Genomic DNA, 16,157 nt, shown 5'->3' with positions numbered 1-16,157 from the left:
AAAAGAACTGTATCTAGTTCTAGTGCCGGCTTTCATCTAACAAAGCTGAGCTAGGTGAATCAAAAAGAGAAAACAGGAAAAACTCTTTCTGCGTAATGAATAGTGTAATAATCATTTAAATGCAAGTTGCCTCTATCACTTCTAAAGAAATCAACGCAATGATATAAAAAGATTTAAATATAATAATTACTCTTTTTTAAACAAAATTATCAGTAAATAAACATTTTTCAGTTCTTCATTTTTGTTATTTATCGAAACAAATACCTCATTTGATTGATAAAAATGCATACCTTTACTGAATTCATCTTTATACCTGATGTATACCTGATATATATAATAATTATAAATGTAATTATAATTATAAATAATAATTATAAATATATACCTGAATTTACCTTTATTGAATACCTTTACTGAATTCCTTGTTATTTCCGAATGAAGTGAGTTGTTTGAAGGAAAAATTCAAAAGGTCTTTAGAAGAAAATTTATGTTCCAACAATATTTTGCTCTCGACATCTGACAGCTTCTGACACTTCAGATTTCAGAAATAGTGACTGAGGAGACTGGAAATCTGAAGTACACGAGGTAGCCTTTCTCAAACTGAAAGCAAACTCCGGTCTTCTGAGTGTTTATGACGTGGCGAAGAGCAGTGGATGGTATGAAGTAATAGTAAGCATCAAAAATCTCTTAAGGATATTATCTGCGTTCATTTTTATACCAGAAGATATTCCTTTTAACATTTTAATATTTGTTATCAAAATAATATTCCTTAAACAAGTTTTGAAATTTTGAAATTTTCTTGGGAACTTATTTTCAAATAATAAACCAAAAATGACATTCATTTATAAAAACATGTTAACTCTATGTTAATTGATGGCTTTATTCAGTTAATAGGAGAAATTAGAATAAAAAGCTCTTCATTTTCTAATATTTCTTAAAAAAAGTAGAGTGAAAGCAAATAATAAATTTTGCAGAATAAATTGAATGGCGTTTAGATTCGAGTTCTTTTATATTATACTATATAAATAATTCAACTATAAAAATATTATATATTACCTTGTTAATTATAAAAATAAATCCATTTTTGTTATTAACTTAAAACTAACATAAGGACTTATATTAGATTTAGGATTTTTTTATGAAAAAGACTTCAGTTTTTGTACAAAACGTAAATGCTTTATGAAAATTTGTTTAAAAAATTATTTTTTAAAAATGCCGCATAATGTGCATGTAGATTTAAAGGAAGGCAAATACAATAATATATTTCGAATTGTTTGATAACTCATACCGAAATTTTTTACAAGACCTCTCCACAAATTTTTGCAACAAACTGTTCAATGTATAACATACAGATAAACATATTCTCCATCAAGAAAACAGTATGACATGTTTATGCACTTTTTCTTGAAAAATAAAAGTTTATGAGCTGAAGCTTAGGGAATTAACAATATAAGGGTCATCATTGAAACATCATCTGACAATTAAATCGCGCAGAATGAATGACGCGAAACTCATAATTAAAACATTATAAGAGACACTCTTTGTTGGATACTTCCAGTAAATGTTTGAATACGACAAAGGAGTTTTTAGGATTTTAATTATTAGATTTTTAAATAACAGTTAATAAAAATTTTAACGTTGTTCCTCAAGAATTTTGCACAAAAGTAATTTTTATACAAATTAAAAATTCAAAGAAATGAAATTTTCAGTGAAATCAGTTTTATTTCCTTGCACTTTTTTTCTCTAAATTCAATACATTTTTAAAATACTAAAAATATATATTTTCTAATAATACTTTTCATAGTTGTATTTATAAAATCTCTATTGGTGCGATGATCTGTAATACATTTTTCGTACGCATTCTCTCTCTGTTGCGCCATTTTGAGTTCATTTTGAAAGCTGAAAAAAAGATGGATACTGCGATGCTACTCACCAGAGGTTCAAATTTTAATTCATTTTTTTATGAACTTTATAATGGTACTAATTATAAGAAAATATTAAAAAATAAATGGAAAGAATTGAATTTTTAAAAAATGGTACGATACTACAATCAAGAAATTCAAATCAAGTGTTTATCATTTATTTATTTACAGAAATCACAGATTGCTTTCATTTCTAACAAAAGGCCCCTAAAATAAAGAGAACATCAAAAAGAAAAGAAATTGCATTGAAATTGAAAAGAATTGCATAAATGTTATAAAACGTATAAGGAAAAATGTTGAAAAAGCTAAAATAAATTTAATACGAACAGATTTCAAAAATACTTTTTAATGATAGAAAATAATCATTAAAATAGAAATTTTTCCATTTTAATTATGACTTATTTTTTCAAGTTTCAAAATATAATTCATTATAATCCATGCTCTGGAATCTTTAAATAATTATTTTTTGTTATTTAAGCTATATTATCAATTTAAAACTATTTTCTGAAAAAGTTAAAATATAACACTGGCATCAAAAATATATAACTTTTTTAAGTTTTGGAAAATCTTATTCAGGAATTCAACCTATTAGAGAAGTAAGTGAAAACTCGAACATAAAGATTCCTTTCTACAGGGATGGAACAAATGAAATATAATAAGAATGTGTAAATTAAAATAATAATTTAGAAAAACATTTTTATTTTTGCATTAAAAGGAAATATTCTAAAATATGTTTAACATTTTAGTTTTGAAGTTATAATTTATGTTTATAGGTATAGTAGAATATTAGAAACTTGCAGATATTCACAAGCAATTGTTAGTACATATTATCGATGAATTGAAAACTAAGAAAACTAGTGAAAACTTTGAAATCATGCATTTCTATCGAGAAAACACAAATGTATGTAATTTCAAAACTCTGGCATGTTAGAAAATGAAAAAAAATTGATTAAGGCATTTCATCTTCACAAACATGAAACAAATCTAATAAATAAAAGTCATGAAAATATATAAATAGTACGATTTCGTTTACACCTCCAAGAACGAACTTTTATCTAAGAAACAGACTATATTTCATACCAAATTGAAGGTGCGAATTGTTTAATTTTAAAGGTGCAAAATGAAGTTGAAAATTGTTTATTTTTAAAGGTTATATAAATAAAAACTCATCTGTTCTCGAAATGTGTTACATCTCCATACTTGTATATTAAAAGATCCATAAAAGCAATGTTAAAACAGAATTTCGATTTCTGTACTAAAGCTTTGAAAGCAAGGTTAGAAAATTTCAAGGAAATAAAATTAAACTTATTTTGTATAAAACTCTGAGACTTAAATCACACATTGTAACGCTACAAATAACAATAAATCAATAACTTCAAATAATAATAAAACCACAACTGTATGATTTCAGATTAAATAAATGATTCATTTTATTACAAAGTCAAGGGCAGATATAAAATATGAGGTAGATTTAGGAATATCCACCTTGTCAATTTGTATAATTTGATTATATTGAACACAGCTTGTAATAGAACTACGCATACTCGATTTGGAGATGAACCCTGTCATTTTAAATCATAACGAAACGACATCAGCGACATTCATCAGAAGCGTTTATTCGAAAATCACGTGCCAATTTGCAAGAAGTAATAGTGCCTTGAAAAATGCACGTTCACCGCATAAAAGGAAGATATTTGGAGTTGACATCGGAGTTGGAGAGATGTGTTCGTCACCCGATTCTAATAAACATCTGCCTTGTATGAGAGCATGTTGAAGCCCTCTTCTTGGTAGAGTGTGAAATGCGTGGATGGATGCTTTGGTGTCGTTCCTTTTATCTTATCTCTGTTAAGAACGAAAAAATCCTTCACAAAAAGGCTCTTGTGTAATATCATATATTAAAATAATTAGAATGAATTGAACTTTTGTGAAATCAGGTTTCGAGCACCGAATCTGAGATGGTGCTTGGTTCTATGCATTCCGTAGAAAGAAATATATTTCTAAATAACGTTATTTCAAACCAACGAAAGTGGTCCCCCAAAGACTTTTTCGCATACGCTCTAATGAAGGTGTCATCCTAGAGAACCTTGCCTTGTCAGCCTTGCATAGCATCGGAGAGCAATTATAACCTTTCGCTCGAATTTAACATTTTTACTGCAGCGATCATGTGACCCTAGTCGAGTGTTTTGGCGATTCACCCTTGGCACGCGGCTTATACTATGCGAACACAGGATTTGTGTTTTAGGCATGATTTCGCTACAGATTGAAACAAAAATGTGAAGCAGTGTGACGTTTGTAGTCTGAAAATGACGTACCAAATTTGATACAATTAAGTATTGTGATTTTGAGCTATCGCTTTTATATGTTTTTGAAAGCACAGACCAACAGATGAACAACCCTGTGTAAAACTTGTTTCAAAATTTGATGCACTATAGATTTTAAATATGTACACCGAATTTTATCCATCTAGTTTTCTTCGCTTTGCAGTTATCGTGTGAAATTATATGCGAACATCCGAATATACGGACTTCCACTGATCCTATCTTGTTCAAAATTTGATAGGAATATACAAATTGGATTTAAAAACCGTATATCAAATTTCATCCTTACAGCTCAATGTTTGAACTATCTTTGTTACAAAGAGAAGACAGATGGACAACGTAAAAATGTGTTTTTCGAACTTTAGGGGGCGTCGCCAAAATATCATGTTCGAATTTTATGGCAATTATAATATTTTTTCGTATATTTCGGATAGGAGAAAATGTAAAAAGGAGAATCAAGCTCAGATAATGTCGATTCAAAATAAATTTATGGAGATGGGTTTGACACAGTCACTCGTGTGCCTGAAGCAAATAATAGATTCGAAAAATATATTCGCTAGCAAATTATGGTCAGAGAAGCGTTGGTCACAATTCCTCCAAAGACAAAATCTCAACTTCCTTCTTGCTGTAAAACTTCCCCATAAAAATGTTCAATTCCTTTCGTAAATTGCACCATTTCTGAGAGCAAAAAATTTTATACGTTTTCTTAAAGTATTCTTTTCCCACTTTTCAGCGCGTACATGCAGCTTAAAGCTCATTATATCTTTAAGCACTTAAGTTTAGAATTTCTCTATAAATCTCTCGCCGTCGCCTGCTTTTACTAATTGTAAATTTAGAGAAAACCTGTGGAAGAAGTTTACTATTAAAGTTTATTTAGTGTCGATAAAAGTGTGCTTCAGTTAAATTATTTCATTAGTAAGATTTCTGAATATTGTGTTTTCTAAACGCGAAGATTAGCTATTAATTAAATAGTAAGGTTTAAGTTCACATGGACTCTAAAAATTGGTTTGGTTTAATAGGATTTATTGTCTCTATTGTAGAATTTACGCGAGGGCTGTTTGATGGCATATCTCGTCACTTTATATTATATTCCGAGGATATAAACAGCACTTGAACTGGGTCAATCCTTTACAAATTTTCACACAACAACTTCGGAGGAATTTACAAGAAATTAACATACGCCAGATACTTGTAAATCGAATTTCAGATAAACACTATTTATCAATGAAGAGTCATTTTTACAGATAAGCATATTTCAATCTTTAAAGTAACAAAATGATAAATTTAAAATTGTAAAATTTATCAAATCCAATGTATGGTAAACAGTTCCAAAAAAAAGCTAATATCTCTGAATATCTCATATTTTTAGAAAGAATAAAACTACTTTTAAACTTACTTTTTGTAATTTATTAATTTTATAATCCTTATTATGAACGAAAGATGCAATTTCTCAATTTAAAGTAGCTTCTTTAATTATGAACGGAAGCACACGAAAATAGTGACTTCAAATTATATTCGAAATTTGAATAAACTGATAAAAAGTTAATTTAATTAATGATTACTCAAAATCAAGAGGAACACCGTAACAGGTACACCATTACATTGCAAATAAATAGAATATCATTCCCAAAAAATCGCAATCCTATACTTCAAAAAATTTTCACCGCAATTGAAAAGTAGAGAACTCACATGCGTCAACATCCCGAAATGAAGATGAATGAAATTTTCAATCCGATTAAATTCGTCTTTGCAGTCTGCAGAGGAAGGCCGTTATTGTCAAAGTGCTCCAAAACAAAAGAGAAATAAATATCCCCTAGTGTCGATGCTCAACAATTTATAAAAAAGTAAAAGAAGAAAGGCTCTTAAAATAGTTTACGGACAACCTTTCTGCATGCTGTTTTTGTTCAAACTTTTTTGTTTTTCATCGAAAATAGGAATGAAAATGAAGAAAGTTTTTAAAATTTTGCTTTTATTTTTGTACTAAAATGTAGAATATTGTTATTTTTTTTTTAAATCTAAAGACAAAAATGCTTTCTCTCTCTCTCTCTCTGTGTATATATATATATATATATATATATATATATATATATATATATATATGTGTGTGTGTGTGTGTGTGTGTGTGTGTGTGTGTGTGTGTGTGTGTGTGTGTAGAGATAGATAGATAGATAGATAAAACGCTAAAATGCCTGATAGAGAAATCTCTTATTCCACACTGTCTAATGAATGAACGTTTGAATATTTTATATATTTATATATTTGAATATTTTATATATTTATATATAGTTATATATTTCAATGAATATTTTTACAGCTGCAATTACAATTATCCTTCGCTAATTAATGAAGCGGCAAAATATTATCAGAAAGCCTCTGCTCACCCTAAATGCATTCACTCAATAATAATAAGTTTAAACAAGCACGGAAATAAGCTTAAACATTGCTAGATGAGTAATTAACATGAATTACTAATAAAAATTGATAACCATATCTTCTAAAAATATGAAATGTGTGTGTGTGCACACACACATTAAAATCAAAAGTTTATATTTTTAACGATATCATTTGTGTACAATATTTTCTTTATTTTTAAATAATTTTTAATTATAATATGTAATTTGTATCACTTAATTTTTTTTAATATTAGGAAATCCTAAATCATTTATCAAAGCATTCAATCGCGTGCTTTGGCACGCGATTAAAAGCACCTTCTTTGGGCATTAAATCCAAAGTAAGATTTTCATTTTAGCTTTTATTTCGTACTATATGTAGATTTTTTTAATTTAAACGTGCTATAGTTTATTTTGACATATTTTTGGATCTTATCAAATAACAAAATGAAATTATATATATATATATATGCATTTTACGTTAATATTTAACATTCTAAAAAGTCGGTAATCTGGGTAAATAAACTGGTCATCAAAGACGACAAATAATGTCAAGTCATGAAATGCTTTAAATAAATTTCTATTTTAAGAAAACTAGAATCAATGAAGTGTTGAGTTTTGAATGTTGAGTTGAACATTACTTCCGGACCTTTGACTGACTCGTCCAAACATTTCAAAAGGGCGAGCAAATACTTTGTGAGATTTCAAGTCATTTCGATAAACGTGCTCTCAATGCGCTTTGGATTGATTTACTTTAGGTTTTTACTTGTGAGGCATCATATGTATTTTTTTTTAATTTTGAAGTAAAACAAAACATTTTTTTCAGAAAATGTTATTGTTTATCCTATGCTTATTAGTAATTTTGAAAGTTTTATTAATTTATCTATGTTAATTTCTGTCTGCCCAATTTGAATCTTTTTTTAAAACCATATAGATTTAAAACTTAACATAAAAAAATTGTTTATTATGAATGGTAAAGGGTATGGGCAAAAAAATCAAATTTTCCTCATAAAACAATTTTAAAAAGGATTTTCAGTTGAGCTGTCAAATGCATAAGAAAAGGAAATGAATGATGAGGTTTTCAATTAGGCCAATTAGGCATTGTGGACAACTTTGACCGTCTCAATCAGAAAAAATAATTTTCTTACAAAATAATTTTTTTTCAAGCAAAAAAAAAATTGTTTGCATATGCGTATGATTTTAAAGTCATATTTATTTCTAGAAACTTTACAAGATGATTCTTTCAAATTTTATTATATTTAAATTATTTGCAATTATTTGTAGATATTAATTAGTATCTTGTAAAAAAAATTAAGAATAATTTCCTAAATATATTAATAAGGAATTAAGAATAAAGTAAAATGAATAAGTAAAAAGAATAAGCAAAAGGAATTAAGAATAATTTCCTAAATATATTAATAAGGATTTAAGAATAATTTCCTAATTATAAATATCCAAAAATTTATAAATAAATAAATCATTCTTAATTTTTCAATATATATATATATATATATATATATATATATATATATATATATATATATATATATAAGAAGAGTTAAATTAAACTAGCACCACTTTGAACTTGGAGAATGATGAAATTAATTTCCTTATTTTCTCATTTATAAATGTTTGATTACTGCTGTGAAAAATAATTGAGTTGCTAAAAACTGATTTAATCATAATATTTCTGCTTTTCAATCATTAAATCAATTTTTGTCAGTTTGCTTTCTCCGAAATTATGTCTACTACAAAATACTGAATATCAAACGTGCTTCATTCAAATTACTTCTGTAATTCATAATCATAAATATCAATTTAATAGAAATATAGAAAGATTTAATAAAATATTTATTAAAAAATGTTAATAGTAAAATTGAAGGAAAAATCGAATTTTTTCAATAAATTCAAGAAATTTTTGAGAAAATATTTTTCTCTAAAACTGATTTAGACATCTAAAGGAAGTTCTACTAGCTCTTCACGTGTACCTCCGAAAAACATTTTCATAGCACAAACACACAAAAAAAAAATCACAACACACAGAAGAAACATTTTTACCCTCCAAAAAACATTTCATTGTAGCACACAGTGAAAAACTGAATGAGAAGCAGCATTTTAAGAAAGCGTGAAATTTTGAGTAATTATGATATTTCTGCACGGTTTACACCCACCATTCGGAAAACAAAAGAAATTGTGTTAAGACTGTGAAAAATAACTTATACCGAGATAAGGATAGTGAGCCTGAATTCATTCATAAAATATTTTTAGTTTTAAGGATTATTTGGATTTTTTATGTTATATATTGACTGAGAACTCGTGCTTTTACATTTTTATTTTCATTGTTTTATTTCATGGTTTTGGAAAAAATAAGTGATAATTAATTTTCACAGAATTAATAAAACAGTCCGCTTAAAATATTTTTATTTTTATTATTTCCTGTTTTTCGTTTAACTGAAATTTCTTTATTATAAATATGGAAATTTGTAGTGACCTTTTTTCACTGATTGACTAGTAGATATAAGCGATTGGTATAAAATCAAAATTGCATTCAAAATGAGCCATATACTTGCAGTGAACTCTTTATCATACTAAAATAGTATATTATTATGACACAATTATGAAATTTCAAAACTCTACGTATATCAGAAAGTGAGTGAAAAATCAATTACAATAATCGGTTTAGCTACCTTTCTTGTCAATTGCTGGTGGTTGAAAATTTCCAACTTCGACTCAAAATATTATTGCTATTATTTTAATTATTTGAGCTATTTTATTGCTATTATTTTAATTATTATTTTATTTATTTGTTAATATATACACTTGAAAATCCTAGGAAATATCATATCGAGAACAAAGTTCAATCTTCAAAATTAAAGAGGAGACGCATGTTAAATGATTTGATGGTTTCACGTCTGAATTAGACGGTGGCGCAATGAATTGTTTTGAAAAACAGCGAGGTGTTTAACCGCCTTATTATAATGCAATAATCACGTTAGAATGAATCATTGTAAACGTCTTTAGTTTCTCTTATTAAATATAATAATTTCCCTTTTCGTTGCTCCGTCATCTCAACAAAAATATTCAGAAACATTTCACATTCACAAAATAAACGGGATACATACAGAAGCAAACAAAACTTTACATACTGCGTACGAGTCACGATATTTCTCGTTTTTAGCATGCCATATGTTGTGACCGGGTAGCGAGATAACTCGTTTTCATGCTTTTTCGGCTGAATCGATGCATAACCTACCAGAGGCAAATATTTAACACATTAAGGACCACAAAGAAATCTGTAAGACATACGCCTGGGACAGCACGTTTTTGGGCAAACTTGTACGTTTTAAAATCATCGTAACTGTTAATTACGAAATAATAGCAGATGGAACACGCAACACGAGAAAACTCGTGAGCGGTCCGTAACAGACGGGACTCGAAACATGACAAAATTCATGAGCGGTCCTTTAATATCTTAAAACAAGATACTGCTACAAATCGTGCCGCACATCATTGCACAAGCGAATATGCTTTACTAAATATTACACTTTAAAGCATTATTCAAGTATGTGAAATAAATAATAGTTAAAATGTAAGAAATCTTATATAATAAATACATGTATAAAATGCATAGTAATATTCCAGAATACTTTATGCAAATATAATACCAAATGCAAATAAAAAATGTGCATAGATGCATCCTACTGCTTGCCAGTCGTGCTTCTAGAGTGGGCCCTTGGAGCTCGTTAAACGCCTTACGTAATGTGCTAACAAAGGAAAAAAATTGTATCCTTGCACGTTTGCCTTCAGGAAGTAATACATATTCTGATAGATGGTGATGACAAGCAAGATTCAATCAATAAAATTTAATTATGTACAAATTGCTTATGCAGAACAACAGTGCTGCAGAGCGAGCCCAATCTTCTTACCAGAAGTTCTAGGAAGTGCATCTGGTTCGCTCACAATCCGAAAATTCAAGGACAAATAGTTTTAGGTATATCTTATTGTCGCTTTGCTCTTTTCACCAAATCGTCATATTTAAGAAATAAATGGTGATGTGTCAATTCACAACTAGACTGGAGACAGCCCTATTTTGATAAATTGATATTTTCATACTACAGCTACTGTCCGATGTATTTATATGACGTCCTACTGTGGCTACAACAGAAGCCCGATTTGACACTTCATTTTGCTATTATTTTTTAACATGAATATAAATATGTATCTTATTTTGTTGAAACAGACTGTCCAAAATTTTGAGTTTAAGGATATTTTTGTAATTCTGCATATTTCCTCATTTTATTAAGAAATATAATATTTCATTTTTAAAATCCAGTCGCAGGTGTTAAATATTAATTTACGCTATTGACGTATTAATTTAACCACAGATAATTAAAAAAAGTAGAAGAATTTATATAATGTAAAGTATACGCTGATGATAATTATGATTTTTTATTGTAATTCTGTATTATTATCTTTTCAATTATTATCTGAAAGAATCTAAAATCTTTCGGATTTTTTTTAGTGGGAAGGGGGAGCAAAATGAAATTGTTTGTAGATAATACGAATTATTGTAGCATTTCATATACAAAATGAACATCGCAACATTTGCTCTTATTAAATTAATTAGTATTTTAAAAAACATTCGATAAAAGAGAAGTATTTTACTGTGAGGCAGCATAAAAATTGAAGAACATTGAAAAATCAGCCATTCAGGGCACTCTGCATTACGAATTGTGAGTAACCATTTCTTTAATTTATAAAATCGATTATCCACATAATATAAAGTGTCAACTTAATGACGACGTAATGAGATTTTTTTTTCTTTTTTTAAACCCCCTCTTAGAAACATCGCAGAATTGGCGCGGAGTTCGGAAATGGCTTCTGCTGATAAATCGTTTGCTATCTAACTTCTGCCGGAGTGGCAGCAGTCATTACAGATTTTTGAATGGCATTTTGAGTGATTTATATGGTAGAGTTGTGCTGTCATATTTCCGCTTATCGGATCGTTCGAAATTTCTATTTTAATTCTGCGTTATTTGACAGGGACGAACTTTCAAGGTTAATTGAAATGTTTGTGGCAGCATCGACTCAGTTTCACGCTTCTGTATTCATTTAGATGAAGATTCATCAGTTTGTTGTCATGATTATTTGAATAAAAATGAATGCTTTCAAGAAATAGTGAACACGGCTAATATTTATATTTTATACACATGATAATTGAATGCAATATGTGAGCAATAAAATATATGTTTTACTTCTAACACTCGAAAATGTGAAATTTTAATAGTGCACATAGTCATTCATTAAGGAAAAACTTTTATTGCTTTGGAAACTTTTCTTACACAATGTTTATGATAACTGGTTTCATTTTGAGTATGAAATTTAATAAGATTATTTTTATATCATTAAACAAATAGTTCCTTTAAAGTAAAGAATTAAAAATGATACAATTTTTTAAGGAGTTTTTAGAATAATAAAGAATTCTGAACTGTGGCCCCAAGAGGATATTTTCAAAGATGATAAAATATATCTATATTTAAAGTTCAGAAGTTGTAACTAAATAGTAAAATAATCCAATAATCTGTAACATTCAGAAATTTAAAAAAAACTGTTCTCGCTATCTTCTCAGAAAATAAATGGTTTATTTTATAATTGAAAATACGAAATCATTTAACTCATTTCTCATCTTAAATATAATGCTTTTTTCTGTATCTTCGAAACATTTACGCAGAGTGGAAATCAATAATATTGAATGAATATTTATAGACTTTTATACATCAGATAAAACTGATTTTTTTTAAAATTTGAATGTTTTTATGCATTTTTATTTAACTTGACTTGATTCATCTTTAAAAATATGGAATTTTGTATTTAATTTTTCATCCATCACCTAGTAAGTTAGAATTTTATAATTTTGTACATTTGTGTGTTCTTAATGTCACTAAGATATTTTATATATTTAATTATCATTTAATTGATTCATTTAATTAAATATTTAAATAATTCGTAGGATGCCATCTGGCAGTGAATTTGAGGAAATGAATCTTTATAAACTCGTAGTATATTTAATAGTAAATTATAAAATAGTAAGTTTAAAATCTAGAAAATATCCTAATAAAATAATTTTAACAAAACTGTAAAAAGTAATTTTAAAAACAATTTTAAATAAAGTTATTTTGATTATTAAATTTATTTAAAAAAACAAATTACTTTGATTATTAGTTTTTCTCGTAAAAAATAGGCAAAGAGCAAGTATGTTGAGAGTGCAAAATGGATGTTTCATCCATCTACTCAGTATAAGAATCGAATGTTTCTTGGTGTATACTAATATAAAAAAAATTGAAAAGCCATGTAAAGGAAATCAGATATCTGGGCTTAATATTAAAATGATAGAAATAATGTATCGCGTTTCCGATTAAAAGCGTTTATGGGTAAAATATCTAGTTATTTTCCCGTTCCATTTTCTTCAGAATGTTATGAAAAAAATGCAACGCCGTATTTAAGAAAATTAACAATTGGGCATTTTTATTGCTTTGTGTGATGTAGCAAAATACTTTTTATTTTTTATTTGAATTTATTTCATGTTGTCGCTTATTTTCAAGGAAAATGTTCTATTTATCTTCTATAACTGAGTTTATTCACATACGAAATGAGCTTTGGAATGCCGCCGAGATAAATATTCACCACATTTTTTTCCGTGTGTTTTGTAGTGCCGTTTGTTATGGAATTTGGAAAAGAAACAATTCGGCTAAAATGCAATCTCTACATTTTTTTATTTAATTAATAATTTTTATTTAGTTCCAATATTTTTTATAATGTATATTAATATATATTATATTACATTTATTATATATTTTTAATATATATTTATTAACATATATGATATTTTTTTAATTTTTATTAATATTTTATTATATATTAATATTTTTTATTTATACGTTTTTAAAAATACTTTTATATATTTTTATTTCCAACTTTATAATATTTTTTAATTTACCTATGAAAACTGCTTTCGGCAACAATTTGTTGGAAAATGAATAAAGCTTCAGCCCCAATCTATCCGGAGAAAAAATAATTTTTGTTGATACCTACATTTTTATTTTAACTTTTTTTTACTTTTAATTTAGTTTTGAAAACCGTCTTCTTTGAAAACTGCTTTCGGCAACAATTTGTTGAAAAATAAATAAAGCTTCATTGCCAATCTATCCGGAGAAAAAAATAATGTTTGTTGATACCTACATTTTTATTGATCTCTGTCGGTACTATTTGCTTGTTCATCAATTAAGAAAAACTATTTTTAACCAAACAGCTCATTCTTATATGGACTCGTAAGAGAATGCTTATGGGTAAACGCATCCGACTATTCGTGGAAAATTTTAATTTGTTTGACACGACATTTTTTTTTTCGTGCTTTTCATGATCAAATTATTTTTTTCGGTTAAAAATAAGAGTGATCTCTCCAGATAATGTTCTTCTGTCACCCATTTGGATTCTTTTAAGTAATTTGGAATGGGAGTTTTTTATTTCACCTCTTCCTCTACATTCGCAGGTTGTTTTATAACTTAATTGACAGTGGTCAGCTATGACTTCACAGAAAGTTGACAAAAGGGGCGTTCACCGATTCGTCACTTCATTTCATTTCATGTTTATCAGAGCTATTTCATGAAGTACTGAATCAATGACAACAGACAATAGGGACCGTTTTGACAGCGGCACATCTTTTCGAATGTTTCTGAAAATACGTTTGTGTTGATTTTGCAGAATATAGCCAATCATAGATTTACCAATATTTCTGACTTTTTTTTGTAAAGGGATATTATTTTTCCTTATTACATTTCGACCAATTAATGGTCTTCAGTGAATTACCTATTTACAGCATTAGTTTTCATTAACTTCTCATTAAGAAATCATTCCCTTTCAGATACCGTAAGAACCTGCTGAATATTTAAAACCATTTTCGCAGCGCGTTTCAATGAACTTTCTATTTTTCATCGATTTATCCTAGACAGTTTTGAATTGTTTTGACACAAACATTGATTCAGCTAAAAACAGGGGGAACGTTTTGACCGACGAATGTATTATATGCCAAATTGTTACTCTAAAACTCCTATGCGATGCGTGGGATATATAGAGTGCGCCAATAAAAATGTCAGTTACAATACATAAAAAAAAATTATTTATATAGAAAAAGAATTAGAAAGTTGTCCACAAAAAGACAGATAATTATTGTTTATTGGAGTCACTTTTCAAATGAAAAAATGTCGATATTCAACTACTTTGAGCCTAAGGGGCTCAAATATACGAGACTCTGTTTCCACCTCTTGTTCTCTAATATGTAAAAATCGTTAGTAATAAATCCGTACTGTCAGAATTCCTTTCCTTGATGGGATCTCACTGGGGGTGGGAAGTGCCAATTGTGGAAGTGAAATGCCAATTCAAGAAAAGCTCTTGCTGATTGACTACATTTCAAAATCACATGTTGCCAAAACATAGGAAATTCGTTCTTGTGAATCATGTGAGACCCCTGTCGTGAAAAATTGGGTGGTGGAATGAGAATGCATTTTATATGTCGGAAAGGAATGTGCTGTGCTCTTTCAGGAAAACAGAAAGTTCGAAAGAATTTACCTAAAAAGCCTCTAATATAGTATATTTTGCCATTTTCAGTAGAAAGAAAAAATGTTGGGAAAATATAGGAAATTTTGCCGTTTTGAAAAAAGCAATAATCAAGCATTTGCTTACAAAGCTAGTAAAAAACACTAAATAAATAATTTGACCTTTAATTAACAGTGGAACCAACTAATAAAGAGTACAAAAATTGATTAAATTCTTCATAAATATAAATCTGTAATTTTCCATAAGTGGATTTTTTTTTAAATTCTGCACCTTTTCTTAAGCAGTTTTATAATTCATAAAGAATGTTTAGCATTAGTATTTTTGATATTAAAATTAGAGTTAATCTTATCCATATGCCAAGAAACGTCCCTAATATTTTCATTATCTTAAGAGTTATTGAAAATTAAATGCATCGACCCATAATAAAGATATTTAAAATCAATTATATCGAGAAACGAGTTTAGCTTTAAAATCAAAATTCTGATTATGCAAATTCTTTTGAGATTACCGATTAACGTGCAGTGTATTCGTTCTTATTATGAACTTATTCACTCATTTTTGAAACATTAAAGATAGACATAATATTGCAATTCAGAAGATGCTTTAAATGAAGAAAAAATATATTTTATGTTGTTTAAGTCATTAAATATATTTAAAATGTGAATAAATTTCGGAAAAAAGTTAGGAATTCAAACTTTCTGTTGATTCCCGGCTATATCAATCACATTTAATCAAAATTATTGTCACAAAACATTTTAAAAGGAAAAAAAACTTTATTTTGTAAGTAAAACTTATTGGGTTGTGAAATGCTGAAATTCTCTATTTTAAACGAATTTTTGGCTAAATTTGTGAGGAAAGCCTTTTGCTGAGTTAGCCATTACTACACTAAACAAACCATTTAATTTACAGATTTG

At 27.9% G+C, this 16,157-nt stretch overlaps 1 protein-coding gene across 1 annotated transcript in view; it reads left to right on the top strand.

The window, feature by feature from the left end:
• Positions 1-16,157, top strand: part of LOC129975659 (metabotropic glutamate receptor 3-like) — a 171,145-nt gene that overhangs the window by 5,547 nt on the left and 149,441 nt on the right. The gene's annotated exons all lie outside the window — the stretch shown is intronic.

This window comes from Argiope bruennichi, chromosome 7, assembly GCF_947563725.1.
Source record: "Argiope bruennichi chromosome 7, qqArgBrue1.1, whole genome shotgun sequence".
Lineage (NCBI taxonomy): Eukaryota > Metazoa > Arthropoda > Arachnida > Araneae > Araneidae > Argiope > Argiope bruennichi.
This window is presented reverse-complemented; position numbering and strand designations above follow the sequence as displayed.